Raw genomic sequence first — 16,144 nt, 5'->3', positions numbered from 1 at the left:
AAAATATTATTTTAAGCTGACATTCATTATCAGAAATAATATCTTGGCATTAAAAATTGAAATTTTTTGAACTTCGAGGTTGCTACATAATGAATCGAGTAAGTACTCTTAAATTGACCATACTCAAAAGTTCGCAACAGTCAAGCTCTGAATTTACAATTTTGAAAAAGAAGCATAGGTTCGTTATCCTACGCCGATCCTCAAGTGTGTATATCTTTAAGGTATTTTACAAAAAGGTGTAGTTAATTTTTTCTTCGATAAGTCGTAACAAAAAAATTATGGTATTTACTAATAAATTCACGCCCAGCTGTGCTTTTACATATGCTGACTAGGAATTTTTTTGGTAGGTATCTATAACAAAACATATTTTTAGACATCAACTCACTATTATTTTTTTGTAGGTATCGATAACAAAACATATTTTTAGACATCAACTCACTATTATTTTTTTATAGGTATCGATAACAAAACATATTTTTAAACATCAAATCACTATTATTTTTTGGTAGGTATCGATAAAAAAACATATTTTTAGATGATGTTACCAATATTTTAGATAACGCTACTTCAGAAACCTATATAAAATTATTGAAGATTATATCATTTATGTGGGTGCTGCCTTGTTAACTTGGGAACCTTTGCAGTATAATAAGTGAATTTGTGTACATCTAACGACTAGTGACTATAAATTAAAAATATTCACTATTTTCACATAATCAACTTTATTATTGGTGAAACGGCGATATATCTATCTAAAGTGTTGACAATAGGACTACATTTAGAAGCTGTTTATTGATATAAGGTTTGAGAGGGTTTTTAAACCAAAAGTACAACAGTGTACCCTTTTCTCTGCAAGCAAAGAAAATACGAATTAAATTATTTTATATTTTGGTTACACCGATCCGTTTTTCTTTATTTATGTATAAAATATGATAACTTAGTTCAAATCTAATAACTATTATTCGCAAAAGTGGATACTTTTCTAATAATTTGTATTCATTATATTCAAACTGACCCCGAATTCTCGTAATATTTTTTCTTGGAATATCATCATTCATAGACTAGCGAGCGTTTAGTTGTCACGTTTTCACTGTTTTCAGCTTGTCAGATTGTCTATGGAACAGGCCATCTCAAAGAACAAGTAGTGTAATGCTAAGTTTTAAATATAAGTATTTATTTATTGTTTAACACATGTTTCTAGCAGTTCTTTATATATCTAAACATCACCATAACCCTTCACGTGAGTTTGACTTTAAATTTTATCGATTTATTTCCCTGAAACGCTTCATATCCATTGTGCCCAAATAGCAGCTGTTGACGGAATGCTGTTCAATGTTCATAATGGCGTCTTTGTTATTTTCATTCAATAATTTCAGCAAAGTCCCTGATTTTACGCTATAGTTCGGGTCGAAGTCGTGAAAATTTGGTGTACTTGGATATTTTATGTTCTGTGTAAACAATAAATCACGCTATTTGCCAAAGCGTTTCGAAGGCCTTTCTTGGTACGATTAGTTAGGAATGTTGATCAACTGAGTGCAAGGGGAGACGAGGGGCGGTAGGCGCGCGGGAATGGAATGTGATAGTGACGCGTCAGAGGCGTAGTTGATTCCAGGAAATTGTACGTAGATTTATATTTCCATTCCATATCTATCAGTAAGTACCAGCATATTGTATTAGTATGAATAGAATCTATGTTCCAGACTAAATTTCCAACATTTGATTGATATTATTTGACGCTTACGAAAACAATAACATAAATATAACGAAAGTTAAAAGAAATGAAATGCGCGTTTTTAAATAATTTCCTGTCTTGTGTTGAAGTGTTGTGTGTTGTGCTAGATGTGTGGTGTGGGGCGTTAGTAGGGCTGACAGATGGCCTGTTATCTCTCCCAGGACGAGTGCGGGCCCCGTTTCCCGTTTGTACCGCAGACGTACGGTTGATGTACCGCAGACGTACGGTTGACTGATTAACGATACTTTAAAAACAAACAATCCAATACAACCAAAGCTAATTCGTGAACAACAACTAAGGTAATGTGACTGAAACCAATACAAATAATTATACATACTTGTCTCGAAAGAAACAAGCTAACTGTAAACAAACTTTGCGTCCTCGTATATTATCTTGGAAGATAAGCATGCAAATTATATGAATTGATAATAGTCTGATAATGTGTATATGTTTTAAATCTGGGATTTTCATTTATTGGAATTTTCATACAGAATGTAGAAAACCGGATAGAATAACCCGGAGCGTATTCGATTAACGCAGAGTAAAGACAAGTACAGTTTGCTGGAGTGTCACCTAAGCTAGAGATTTCCAGTCTACAGTCAATTTCATTCCTGGTCTTGTGGGAGTCATCAAGTGGGAAGTAGGAAAATACAGCCGGAAGGTTATCTTAGAGCCTAATTGTAATGCGCCCAGTACACGTTGGCCCAACGTGGACACGACCATTTGGCGTATGCACGCTTTGGCCGCCAACGCTGGCCTGCCAACCCGATTATTGTCGGTTTTCGTGCACACATCAAATGATCTTGGCACCAATCAGCCAAGAGCGTTCACACGTTGGCCCCGTCTTCAGTCGGTAGTACGCGTTCAGTGGAGGCAATAGGGTTGATTATGGCGTGAATGATTATGTACGTTTACGAGATTCGATGATTAGTAAATAAACGGGCTGTAGAAATAAATTGCCGCGGCTGCGATAGTTTTCCACGTCCATCTAGATCAAATGGCCAACGCAGAATAGGGTGTTTTAATTTTTATTTGTTCAATAATACGACGGTGTTGTTATTTTTTTATGTTGACGAATAAATTTTTATAATGATTTTAAATGTGGCATTTTTGATTTGCGGCTTAAACGACATGATCGTTTTTAATCGTGAATTCGGCGGCGTTGACGTAGCCGGTTGACGTTGGTGACAGCCGTCTTACCAGCCACTGCTGGCGGCTAGCGCTGAAGAGTGTAGGAGCAACGCATTCCAAAAATCTCAATCAATCTAAAAATAATAATTATCAACCGATAATAATAACACCAAAAATCAAAGCAAACAGCAGTAATAAATGTAATACCGTAAAAGTATTAAGTTAATTTCAAAATCACATGGTGCAAGCAAAGTCTATATTTTGCTCATCGAGAAACGTCATCTGGGAGCATCAATAATCTAAACGCGCAAAGTGTGGATGTTGATCGTAGTATTGAAATTTCTCCGAAACATAAACGGTGCTCACCAAAGCCTCTTCAGCGAGATGGCACCACTTTAGTTCTCAATTCGCTTACCGATAATTCCAACAAGTCGGTATAACAATTATTTTACAAGCAATAATTATTCGCCTGAAACACTCATCCCCATTGAAAAATATCCTGATAAAAGATACATGACGCCAACGGGACTCGAACCCGTGTCCCTTCGATTTCCGGTCGACAGCTCTGACCACTGAGCTATGGCGGCTTATCTCTTATCCGCGAAATAATTCTATATATACTAGTGTTTCATTCAACAATTACTGCTTGTTACATTTTTTTTATAAAATAGAGTTGGTTGTTTTCAGCTGAATGTATCTTTTATCAGGAGATTTTTCAATGTGGATGAGTGTTTCAGGCGAATAATTATTGCTTGTAAAATAATTGTTACCCTTTGTGCTATGCAAAAAAAATCTTGTCTTAAACATTAGTTTACCAACAAAATAATAATTAAGTCGGTATAAGCTTCAAATTTGCTAGTTTTCTAGTCATCAGGGTAAAAATTGCGTGGAATTTATAAGATTTTAAGAGTTGGGTATTTTGTGGGGAAAATGCGGGATTCTGGATGTTTCTTGGTTATCCTACCATTTTGAAGAAATATATTCACATTAATTGTGAGAATTTACTACAAATTTCAAAAAATCAAGTTTTAGTACCAAAATAATGTGGATAATTATTTTTAATTATTCTCCAAATCCCTAGCCACGGCCCTCCCCCAATGTATTGAAAATATTGTAGGGAATTACATTTCCTTAAAATTCTCTAGCCACCCCCTTCTCCCATATGGATTTGAAAATATGGTGGGGAATCCAGTACTGAGCAATGGAGAATACAAACTCATTCCGAAATCTAGGGAAATTTGGGCATACCAGCACTGTTGCTACCCTTTACCTGACCTGACGTAGGGAGGGACTGGCAATCTTTTTAGCGCACCACCCATTTTTGTGAGTAGAAGCCGCCACTGGCCAGCCAGTGGTTACAGATTATTTTTGAAATCAATAATTAAAAATGAAAATTACGTATTTTTATTATTTTCATTTTTAGTTAATTAGTACGTATTCAGAAAAAAATAAATATTAAATCTTCCACACATTTTTAACGCTATTCATAGTTTGTGAAAATATACGATAGGCGATAGGCCAAGAGCAGTATGGGTGCCAACGTGGGCTTGGGGCTTTAGAATGTCAAATATCTCGCGCGTCACGGGAAATGTAGGGCGTTCGCTTTTGCCTCCTCCCTCCCCAGTGTTTGTCTTCGATAGAATTATTCGGGGGCAGTAAACACTGCCTTGTACGTAATCACACTAAATAATATAATAAGATGGATATTATAAAGTAGATCAGTATCTGTTCTCATTTCCGTTACATTAAATCAATATGTATAATGCTATGAGAATTGTTGAATTTATTGAATATCTCGTCTTCACATCCCATGCCAACCCCTTCACTTTGTGCTTCTTTTCCAATGCAATACAACATGACGTATAATGTAATGAGAATAAATTGTTGAATTTATTGAATATCTTGTATTCACATTCCTTCACTTTGTGCTTCTTTTTATATGCAATAAGATTTATTGAATAGCTTGTCTTCACATTCCATGCCAACCCCTTCATCTATTTTTATTTATTTTTTTACAATTGTTAAAGAACTCGACCTCTCTGGTTTGTGCTTGCAAAACTCGAATAGTAGTGGTCCGATATCGCTGAAAATGACAATGTTGGTTCTCATGAGTGCAGGGAGTGCTTAGAGAGTGGTCTGCATGTCGGAACAAATCGGGGAGTCGAAGTAAAGTCGATGTAATGTAGTTGCAATGTGAATGGAAGAACAAGTCGGAGACGCCCGAGACTTTAACCACTAGTTTTCGATAAGCAGGCAGCAAACAAAGATGACCGTGGGTATCTGTTGTTGAGTGCAGACAGCCACAGCCCGACATTACGTCTTGCAGGTACTCCAATGCCACGTGAAGCCGATAGAAACTTGTTTGCATTCGAATATTCTGCGTGTTATTTTGTTTACAAGCCGATGTTGTGCAACTTTTCATGAATATTATTATATAACTACGTATGTATTTATTTTCTAGAATTTTATTGTGACACACTTTTAATTGACAAATAACTAATAGTATTTTCCATTCACGTTTTATAACGAATGACATTTCTTTTTTCTGGTACATAATATTATCACGATTCCCTCTTTTGTAAATACGGTTCGATCTTTTAATAATAATTCCCTAAATGGAGGTTCACAAGAGTGGATCACATTTAGGTCAATTTTAGGCCACATTTTCAGTTTCATATGGAATAGTTCTGGAGAAATCCCTTCTGAAATGTGGTGAAATTTCTCCCCGGTCTACACGCTCAATCTTACTTGCACACACTCTAATTTGCACAATTAGAGTGTGAAATTTGAAAATATTGAATGAGAGAACATTGTAATTTTGGATTCTGGACTGTATAGTTCATCATAATTTCTTAATAAAGCCCTCCAGCAAAACAAAAACCGCTTATATATAATATATTATGACACCAATATGGCACCATGCTGATTGATGTGGGGGACTTAAATTAAACCCAAGCGGCGTTTGGTTTTGCGTAATATTGGTAGTGTAATATTAGTATTGTGGTAGTGGATTAAGTTCTTGAACTGGATTACCAGCCGGCCCCTTGTGATAATAATAAACTCCAGCCGGTCCTGCCCTTGTCGCCCGCCGCCCGCGCAGCCCGCCCGCGCAGCCCGCCCGGCGTGACGTCAGCCGCTATGTTCGGGAATGCCGTCATCCGACGCACTCACGCGGATGTACAATTTATTTAATACAATAACAATATTATTATTCTTCTTCTTCTTCTTCTTACGCTGGTGCACTCGCGATGCTTTCGTACCGGTGCCAGATATGACGTCATCTAGTTTATTGTGTTTTCTCAATAATTTAGTCGACAATATAATATTATGTATATATTGGCACTGTGACAGAGAACACGGTTGAATTGTGGATGAGAGGGATGCCGAAGAATGTTCTTTCAGTAATATGACTAAATGTTTTACATGTTAAAATAATAATATGAATTTCGTAGAATTGAAAAAAATTAGAAATGTGATAAGAAATACATTATGGCGTATGGCGATATAAATTATCAGTATTTCATGTTGATTGCAGTACTCCTCGCTGCCCGCTGCTAACTGATGGCCACCCAGCTTGACTGCATCTTGAGGCTCTCCCATGAGCTGTCATTGCCCAAGTCTTCGCCCAAGGTGGCGGTGAAAAGCGAGGAACCCCTGGTAGACAGCCCCGATGGGCGCCAGGACTCTCCGCCCGCCCTGCCTCCGCACGGCCAGGGGTCCCAGGACCTGCGCCGCGAGGAACACCGCCTGCACACGTTGCGCGCCTGGCCAGCCAAGTTCCTCAGCGCCGAGCGGGCCGCACGCAACGGCCTCTACTACAACGGAGTGGGCGACACGCTGGTCTGCCACTTCTGCAAAGTGGAGCTGTCGCAGTGGACCGAGGGAGATGACGTGGAGGCCGACCACGGCCGCTGGTCCGCGCAGTGCCCCTTCCTGCTGCGCAAGGCCGTGGGCAACGTGCCCCTGGGTCGCGACGAGTGCGGCTCCTTGGCGCTCGCAGCGCGCCCCGCACACCCCTCCTACATGGTGGAGGCGGCGCGGCTCGACTCGTTTGCGGGCTGGCCGCTGCGCATGCGCCAGACCCCTGCGCAGCTGGCGGACGCCGGCTTCTACTATACGGGCCAGGGTGACCAGACGCTGTGCTACCAGTGCGGGGGCGGCCTCAAGGACTGGGAGGACGAGGACGACCCTTGGGAGCAGCACGCGCTGTGGTTCAACCGCTGCCCGTACCTGCGCGCCATCAAGGGGCAGGCCTTCATCGACAAGGTGAACGCCGGCGAGTCCTCGGCCTCGGAGCCTCTGGCCCTGGCTCCTGCCGTGCCCGCCCCCGCGCCCGCCCTGCCCGCTCAGCAGGATGCCAGCAAGCCCGACGCGGACAAACTGTGCAAAATCTGCTACAGCAACGACTACAACGTGTGCTTCGTGCCGTGCGGCCATGTGGTGGCTTGCATGAAGTGCGCCATGTCCGTCACCTCGTGTCCCATGTGCCGCCAGCCCTACAGCAGTCTGGTCAAGCTCTTCTATTCGTAACTCCTGTGAACAATACCCCGAGTGAAATTGAAATTCCACCACGGGATCCAAGTGTCTGACTCAAAAAGTGAATATATTTCTGAAGACGTGAAAAATACCTATAAATATAATATATTGTGCAGATAATAATATTTTTTCCCGCTATGTACATTTAACATAAACTCTGGTACCGATCAGGAGATCTGGAATTATTCACATAATTAAAAACTCATCTAAATATGGAGGGATGTATGTATCTCTCACATCATTAAATGTAAAAAATTAAAATAACCAGTCAAACACACTTACTGCCGATCTTGATGAAATCTTGGATCCGAGCTGATGCCTCGAATGAGACTGCACTTTGCTCCGAGAGGCTGAACGAAACAGCCGCAAGATTGGAAGTAGATGTTCCAACACGAGACGAGAAGACGATTAAGAACAGGAGAGAGAACATCTGTCAAAGAGAGACAATGTGGAAGCCGAGGAACCTCCATCTATGGAGGGATGGGAGTTCCCAAAGGTACAGTGATTAGACCAATGTATTGTGCATTCGATGGTGACAGTATCATGTCGAGCAAATAACGTGAGAATCTCAGGATTGAGAAGGAATCCACCATTTCATCCTAAACTCGTATAATGATTTGAAACTCGTTGATGAAACTCGTTGAATGATTGTTGGGAGACGTAAAACGGCTGGACGGTGTGAAAGCACTTCCTGGTCATGTATAAGGGTTTGCAAATGAAGAGGATGAATAATTGTGTGGACTGCCGACCTGAACGACTTAATGTGGTATCTGTAACCTAGACTTTGAACAGCTGATACAAAGAACTTGCTTTTGCAGGTGCAGTACTCACTCACTCAAGTGTGGCGGTCTGCCCAATGGAATATGGTGATGACACCCTCAGCAGAATGGATTGCTCAACATTGGTTAAACTGTCAGGAGACGGAGACGGGATGGACTGAAACACTAGGAGGGGGTATCAAATGCGTCGTATTCTTATTTATTCTTTTGTAATATGCATTTCTACATATCGATGTCATAAATTTAATGTGTGGACTACCAGTCTAGAAAAATGCATTTCTGATCTGTGCTACTAGACTAGAATAGAATAGAGTAGCATGATGATAATCCCGAGAGGTGGACCTTCAGCCACCGTGTGTCCGTTGCAACAAGTACCAGGATGTTCCCTGAGACGAGGCGCGCTGCATCATGTTTAATATTACTAATTGCTATTTTTGTACACCACTGTGGAGGCATTTATTATCTTTCTTTATTTCTGTCTATTATTTTTGTGGCTTTTGTGGTTGTTATCCTGTCCTTATCACTCGGTTTATTCATCGCTGTAGCTAATAGCTAGAAGCAACAAAGATTATTGTGGACTTTAGCTGTGTTGCGATTAACTGGAAAAGTACACTATAAAGTTGATATTGTCAAGTCATATCTCTGTAGTATTTATGCAATTCTTTTTCCTTGTAAAATGTTCACATCATGAGATCATGAATACTGTGTCAAATTCCAAAATTATCCAAATGTCCAAAGCCGAGTGGTTCAGAGGTGTGGTGTGTCCGTTTATGTAAAGTGTTCCGTCTGCGCTGTTTCCGACACAATGATGTGACGCTCCGTACTGCGGTCACCAGCCAAGCTCTCCAGCTATTGATGGGGTGACTGGCACACACAAAGGAACACCATAATAGGGTGATGGTACGGAGAAAGGAGTCAATAGCCAATGTTATAATAATTGTGGGGGTCTCTCAACGTGTAAATATTGCCTTCATTATAATTATGTACATTGCATGAAGTACAACATGTTTATTGTAGATATTTCCTAATTACCATTGTATCTAGATTATTCTATTTATTTTTAAATAATAATACATATTATACAGGCTGTTTCAATTACTGTTATATAAAATATTCTCATTTATAAATGATAACACAAGTTTTCACGACAATAATTTTCATTATGATTTAATGTTCTGTCCTTTCCTGGGCAAACGGCCGCTCTGTCGGCTGCACTAAAATTATGAAATGAATCACGGAGTAAACCCAAACCTGCTGCATATCAGTTATGCGGAAGTTAGTACCAACAAACTCTAACTGAAACACCTGTATACGGTCGTGCCCGTTCCTACTACATGCCTGATGATGATGTACAACACATCAGCAACTGTTTGGCAACGGCAACTTGTAACTCGTGTCAACAAACAGATCAATGATTCCAAAGAAAAGCTGTTGCACTGTTGCCAAACGCAGAATGGGACTGTGACTGCTCGTTAAGTTACGTTAAGACATTATGCCCGGGATAATTAGCACTTTCACAGTGATTTCTTAATAATATGTATTTTAAACTTTTCTCATGCATGATGAGTATTGTTTGTGTCAAACGAGGCATCTCTGCGATTGCGTGATGGCCTTACATCTCTGTAAGTGCTCGACACTCTATTGTTACTGGGGATTTACATTGTCCTACTATCAAGTACCTGATTGGTGCGCTGTAATCTGTTTGATAATCAAATTCCTAGTAGTTGTAGCAGTAAAGTTGCTCCGTCACCAATATGTACTGTGTATGTTACGGGCATCAAAACCCAATGTTTTCCAAATGAGGTTTATCCAAAATAAGATCTATTATATAGAGAAGTTGTCACTGGGTGGATATTGCAGATTAAACCTGTAAATGTGTGAATTGTAGACGAAGCCAAGTGACAAGATGTTTGTAACAAATCTAAATAACTTCTATTGTTTTGTGTCCATTAAGTTATTTAAAACCCAAATAAACTGCACCTCACCGTAAATAATACTTAATTTATTCCAATTTTCCCACCTTCAATGTTCCCATAATGATCTCGATTAATTATTTTAATTTATCAAAGAGAAGATAAATTTAGTAAAATCTCTAGGCCAGTTAGTTTATTTCCGGAAGGCTCGAGGGGAGGGCTCGCGTGGAGACTTAAACGTAACAGTATTTGGGGCTGTGGGCCGAATTCTGATGGAATAACAAACACCACACCCTTTCAGCTCCAGATACATTATAGTAATTCTCTTTTTTTATATATATGTCATATCGATGCGTCTCTTTCTTCAATGGTATTTCAGGTTCATGCCATCTATAATAATAATAATATAACTTAGTATGTTGTAATGTAATAAAATGCAGAGCCGGCCCTATGCGGGTGCAATTGGAGCAGTCCGCTCCGGGCCGATAATACCTAAACAGTGATCACCTATCTACTACCTCGGGCCTAGACATCTACTGGTTTTGACAAGAAGCGCTGAAACCTGACGAACAACAATAGTAACACCTTTGGACTTTTAAGACATAAACCATAATATAAGAAATAAAAATCGTGTATGTAATTAAAGCTTGAAAAGAAATATAGTTTGTAAAACAACAAAGGATATTATAAAATGAAAGTTAAGAACACGTATTTAATATTTCTATTTTTGATACTGACAATTCGTGGTGGAATTCCATCTCTAAATAGTATAAAATATAGTGACATCCGCGTCTGTCTGTTTGTGCGCTTAGTTCTTCTAAACTATGTGACGGATTTTGATAGGGTTTTCACAATCATTTAGAGAATTTCTTCCGGAAGGTTTAGATATATAATACATGCATATTATGTTGGTAGAAAGCAGAGAAAAGTCGACAAAAGGATTATTTTTGGCCGCTTACATTGCTAGCGCGGTCTAAACCTTATGAGCATCAAAATAATGTACTACAGAATTGCATATCCTAAAAAGGCCTACCATCATAGACATATGAATACATATGTCTGTGGTATTATCACAAAAACGTGAAATTTCCATGTCTCTAATGATGACGCAGATGAGATCACAGCCTGGAATGACAGGATGCGTGTTGTTTCCAAGAGCCGGTAATTATTTTATTATGCAATTTTCTAAACATTCACTCTTTGAAAGTTTATTTCTTTTACAAATTAAGCAAAATCCATCGATATTCATATAGCTGATTAAACTGTCAATAATAAAATCCGAAATAACCTCTGTCTAAAATATAATATAAAAGTGCCTCAATATTGTATTTGCAAAATGACATTTACAAAGCTAGTGAGTAAAATGACTCCATGCAGGCACGTTCCACTGGTGTAGGACCACCAATGGCTTTGGCCGTGTTTGGTGGTCAGATCTGAATAGCCAGGTACTTCCAGTTACCTACTTTTATTTCAATAAAATAATTATGTCTTTTGATGAAATAATATAACGAGCTCGGCGTTCCGTCTACTTTCTATTTCATTTCTAGAAAAATCTTTTTTCCTGTCGGGAAGAGGGAAGTTTTCAACTAAATATTTTAATCCTTATTCATTTTATGTAACTAACTAACCATCACGCCGTTTCCCCGCAGAGGTAGGCAGAGAGGACGGACCGCCAAACAACTCAGTATTGGCACACACTCCTTGCCTCATTCACATTCATACATAGGTACTCTTCTATTGTTCTGACTCTTGACATGGCCCGACTCAAGTATCTGATTCACTTGGTCGTGCGATGTCTTCCTCGGGCGTCCCCGACTTCTGCTACTATTCACATTGGAATCGTATATTCTCCTTACACTCCTTTCTTCGCTCATTCGCTCTACATGCACAAACCATCTAAGCGTCCCTTTCTTGATCTCATTACGCTTACATCAGCCTTGCACTCTTTGCGGATCTCCACATTCCTCACACGATCATACATGGTTTTACTACACATACGCCTCAGGGATCTCATTTCAACAGCATTCAATCTACTTTCATCCTTTCTTTGCCAGTTCCATGCCTCACTTCCATACATCAAGGTAGGTACAAGCACTCCATTGTGGACTGCTAATTTCGCTTCTTTGGACAATTTTTTGTTAGCGCCAACTGCGTTCAGTCCTCCATTAATGGAGTTACCTGCATTTACCTACTCTTCTTTCAATATCTCTGTCAGCCTTCCCATCTCTCTAGAACATGCTTCCTAAATACACAAACTCATCCACCTGCTCCAAGTACTCCTCATTCACAGCTATATTGCACACTGTTTTCGTACTCTCTCTTTCAAACACCACATTACTTTAGACTTACTTACATTCATCATTAACTCATTCTTCACGCATACTTCGTTCATCCTAGACACGAGAGACTGCAGATCATTCATACTATTAGCAATCAGCACCGCATCATCAGCATACAACAGGCAACATACTTTCAGATTACTCAAATTCGTGCCCAATCCCACCTCTTTCAATTCTTATAGATTGAATAACCACGCAGCCTTGTTTAACACCTTTCGTGATATCAAACCACCCTGTAAAACCACCGTTCACCCTAACACATGTAACGCTTCCCTCATACAGAGACGCAATTGCCTGAGTTATACGGCTACCTCCTTTAAAATATTCAGCAGCAATCATAAATAAACCAATCACAGCAATATTGTCGAAACCGACAGCCTTACCATTCTTCATACACTTAATTGATCTTTCTATCTCATCCATGCTAATTTCGGTAACATTCACTCCATCATCATTCATATCTGATTCGCCGCTGGAATCACTGTCACTCACTTCGTTTTCGAAGACTTCTTCGAAATACTTCATCCATCTCTCTTTTATTTTTTCCTCATTCGTCAACATTTTTCCATCTTTCGATTTTATCCACGGAGGAAGGAAGAGAGGAGGTGGTCATAAAAACATTTTCTACGACAATTTGGTCGCCAGTTTGCGGTAAGAAGTAAGGTGCGCGCGGAAGTATGGGTGGGATTTAAAATGGAAACACCCATCCATCTAGCCAGAATGGGGTAAAATACCCAGTTTTAACCACTTAACACTATTATATATAATATCACATATTAATAAACTTTCTTTTATTAGATATCTTATTGGTAAAATACACAACAACAAAAATAAGCAAAACCCACATGAAAAATTATTACAAAAAAATAGTCAGTCAAAGTAACAATTCGTACCTAATGGTATTCAATGCTGTACCTAATAATAGTCAGTCAAAGTAACAATTCGTAATGGTATTCAATGCTGTACCTAATAATACCCATTTTTTATTTATTGATTTTTCACACGGTAGGTATAATTGTTAACAATTTCGGATTTTATTTTCAGGGCTTGGAACGCCTCAGAAGTAAACCCCTTCCCCATCGAATGTGTCTCTCACGTACTCGTATGCTTTCGAAGAGTAAAAGTTTAACGTCAAAGCAAACGAACGGAGTTCGGGGGAGTATTTTTTCCATCGCTCTTCCCCGAGATTTAGCCACCTGTCGTAAAATGAGTTCCTTAGCCTTAATATTCACTGATGATAATGTATCCCCATCCGATTCCAAAAACAAACTTTTATTTTAAAGAGTATTCAGTAGTGACTGAATGGTGGATATCTGGAAAGAATGATTAAATCAGATTACTTCTTTACTGCTGAGAACACAATTAATATTATCATTAAGTATTAAATATTGTTTCTAAACTACCACGAAGTCACAGATAAAGTGTATCAGAATCGTTTCTGGTGTTATTTGATCATCACTCAGATAAAACATAAAACTAAAAAAGTTTATAACGTGAATGCTATACAAAACACGGTTGTAATAAAGAATATACCATACCTTCAGTTTCAAACACCTTACTTTAGTCTGTAAATTCCTTATTGTCAAAGACTTTTTTTTGTCATTAAATTTTAAACGCAAAATTTCTTTCCTCAGTTTTTGTTTTCTTGGGGTATCTTGCTGTTCTAACGAAAGTGGTTCCTACAAAACAAAAAAAAATCAAAACCAAGTCTTCAACAAATTCCATAATCCATGGCACTAAACATTTTTTAGAGCATCGACTTACTAACGAATTCGGTCTTTTGTCAATTTTGATTTCTCAAAACTGACCTACGACAAATTTGACAAAGTTGTCATTCAGGAGAAGCGGGATTTCCCATTATGTAGTTTCTATAATTTATTTGTTCCGAGAGTTCATTATGTTTTTTTGTATAATTTAAGACACAAAATATCAATAATATACCTGCATTTAAAGGCACCCACCACTGTCCCATCCCGGTATAGGTGACTTATTGTCACCCCTTCGGGACTCTCGCAAGAAGCTAATTTTTTATATTAAAGGATTCGAATTATCAATAAAAGACTCTAGACCTTTAAATGTCCCTGCATGTTGTGTTAGCGAGCACTATGCAGAGGATGCTCGAGTTAGTTGTGTTAGACATGCACATGCGTGTTAGTAGCACAAGACAAATATATATAGACGAAGATATATTAGGAGTGATCAGGTCCTCAGCAGTCCCAAAGGCGTGCGACCGGTCGCCGATCAGCCCACAGATGAGTTTCCATCACCGCCCACCCCACGCCGAGGCGTGATTATGCTCGAAGACCCTAGGAGAACAGATGGGTTGTGAGCTAACCGAAGAGAAATAAACTAAAAGAAGAGCGTCACACGTCAACGGGGGGTGGGGAAGGTGATGTAGTTCACTGCGGACGTCACGACGAGCCAGAGCATCGCAATTGGGGGAAAGCCGATTATCTAACACAATGTCTTATCCGGGGGTCTGGAAAATTCGGGCTTTATGCAGGGACTGGGGTCTTTATGCCTCGCCCAAGAAGAGGGCTAGGACAAGACAAAACACAAGGGGAGTTCAGTTCCCACCTGAAAAGGAGACAATGTAACATAGAAGAATGAGCAACAAAATACAAAATAATAAAAGGATTACGAGTAATAGAATAATATAGCGATACATAAATAAGATAGAGTAAGATATAACAGTGAAACATAAATATTTGATCAGAAAAAAAAAAAAAAAAAAAAAAAGAAAGATAAACATGATATATAAATTGGCGATAGTATGAGTGAGAGAAGAGTATAAAGATCAGAAACCAGGGGAGTCAGGAGCAGTACACTCGGCTGAGCTAAATTATTTGAATTTACTCTAAATAACATCGACTCTCAACACAGGCCACCTTTCAACCCAAACCTTAACGAACTTCTTCAGACATCCAAAATTCCTCTGATCCGATACGAGATCTACGTTCAAGATCGGTCTCGTTGAAACATTCAAACCATTAAGCATTTCCTCTCTAGCGTCCTTCAGTATCTCGCAATGCCACAGAATGTGCTCGGCGGTTTGGTTGGAGTCACCACACGCACAGGTGGGGTGTGGGGACAAGGTAAGACTATGTAGCCTCCCTCTAAATTCACCATGTCCGGTTAGAATCTGGGTTGTGTGGTGATCCAACCTAATGTGTGCCCCTTCCATTCTGACTTTAACTGATGGGAAGAAGGAGTGAGTCCATCTTCCCTTTCTCGAACTATCCCAACGCATTTGCCATTCGCTCAGTGTCCTTTCTCGCATCGCTCGAAGAAGGCTTTGGAGAGACACAGCATCACCGGGGGTTAGTTCAACCCCTAGGTGGTTGGCTGGTCTTCCTCTGGTCAGCTTCTTTTTAGTTTGTATTTCTCTTATCTCTAAATCAATGGGCAAAATGCCCGCCAGAACAGGCAAAGCGTCCGAGGCCACTGTACGGTATGCACCCGAAAGTGCCAGCAAGGGAACTCGCTGACCCCTCTTAAGTGCAGAGTGGATCAGGACGTTATCCAGACGGTGCTCCCAAACAGATGCGGCATAAGCCACCTGTGATATGTATACACCTCTGTACAGAACACGCAGAGCCGGAGAACGTAATCCCCACTCCGCAGTTGAGATTCGCCTCAATTTCATAAAAAGAGTCTGGGCCTTGCTGGACACATTTTTCACGTGTGCCAGGAAAGATGATGAGCGGTCCAAAG

The 16,144-nt window shown here is 39.6% G+C and overlaps 1 pseudogene across 8 annotated transcripts; it reads left to right on the top strand.

Moving 5' to 3' along the window:
- The first annotated feature begins 1,080 nt into the window (after positions 1-1,080).
- On the top strand, positions 1,081-10,172 carry LOC149408809 (death-associated inhibitor of apoptosis 1 pseudogene; annotated as a pseudogene). Of its 8 annotated transcripts, XR_016305371.1 has the most exons (3): positions 1,081-1,240; positions 6,399-7,895; positions 8,218-10,172. The product of XR_016305371.1 is annotated as a death-associated inhibitor of apoptosis 1 pseudogene, transcript variant X2 (transcript). The 8 variants fall into 8 exon arrangements; XR_016305370.1 differs by having other exon boundaries at positions 6,399-10,172; XR_016305377.1 differs by lacking the exon at positions 1,081-1,240 and adding an exon at positions 1,337-1,618 and having other exon boundaries at positions 6,399-10,172.
- Positions 10,173-16,144: the final 5,972 nt, after the last annotated feature.

Source organism: Hesperophylax consimilis, unplaced genomic scaffold (assembly GCF_061612785.1).
Source record: "Hesperophylax consimilis isolate HC1 unplaced genomic scaffold, BYU_Hcon_1.0 scaffold_59, whole genome shotgun sequence".
Lineage (NCBI taxonomy): Eukaryota > Metazoa > Arthropoda > Insecta > Trichoptera > Limnephilidae > Hesperophylax > Hesperophylax consimilis.
Note: the sequence above shows the minus strand (reverse complement) of the source record. Positions and strands in the feature narration are given on the sequence as shown.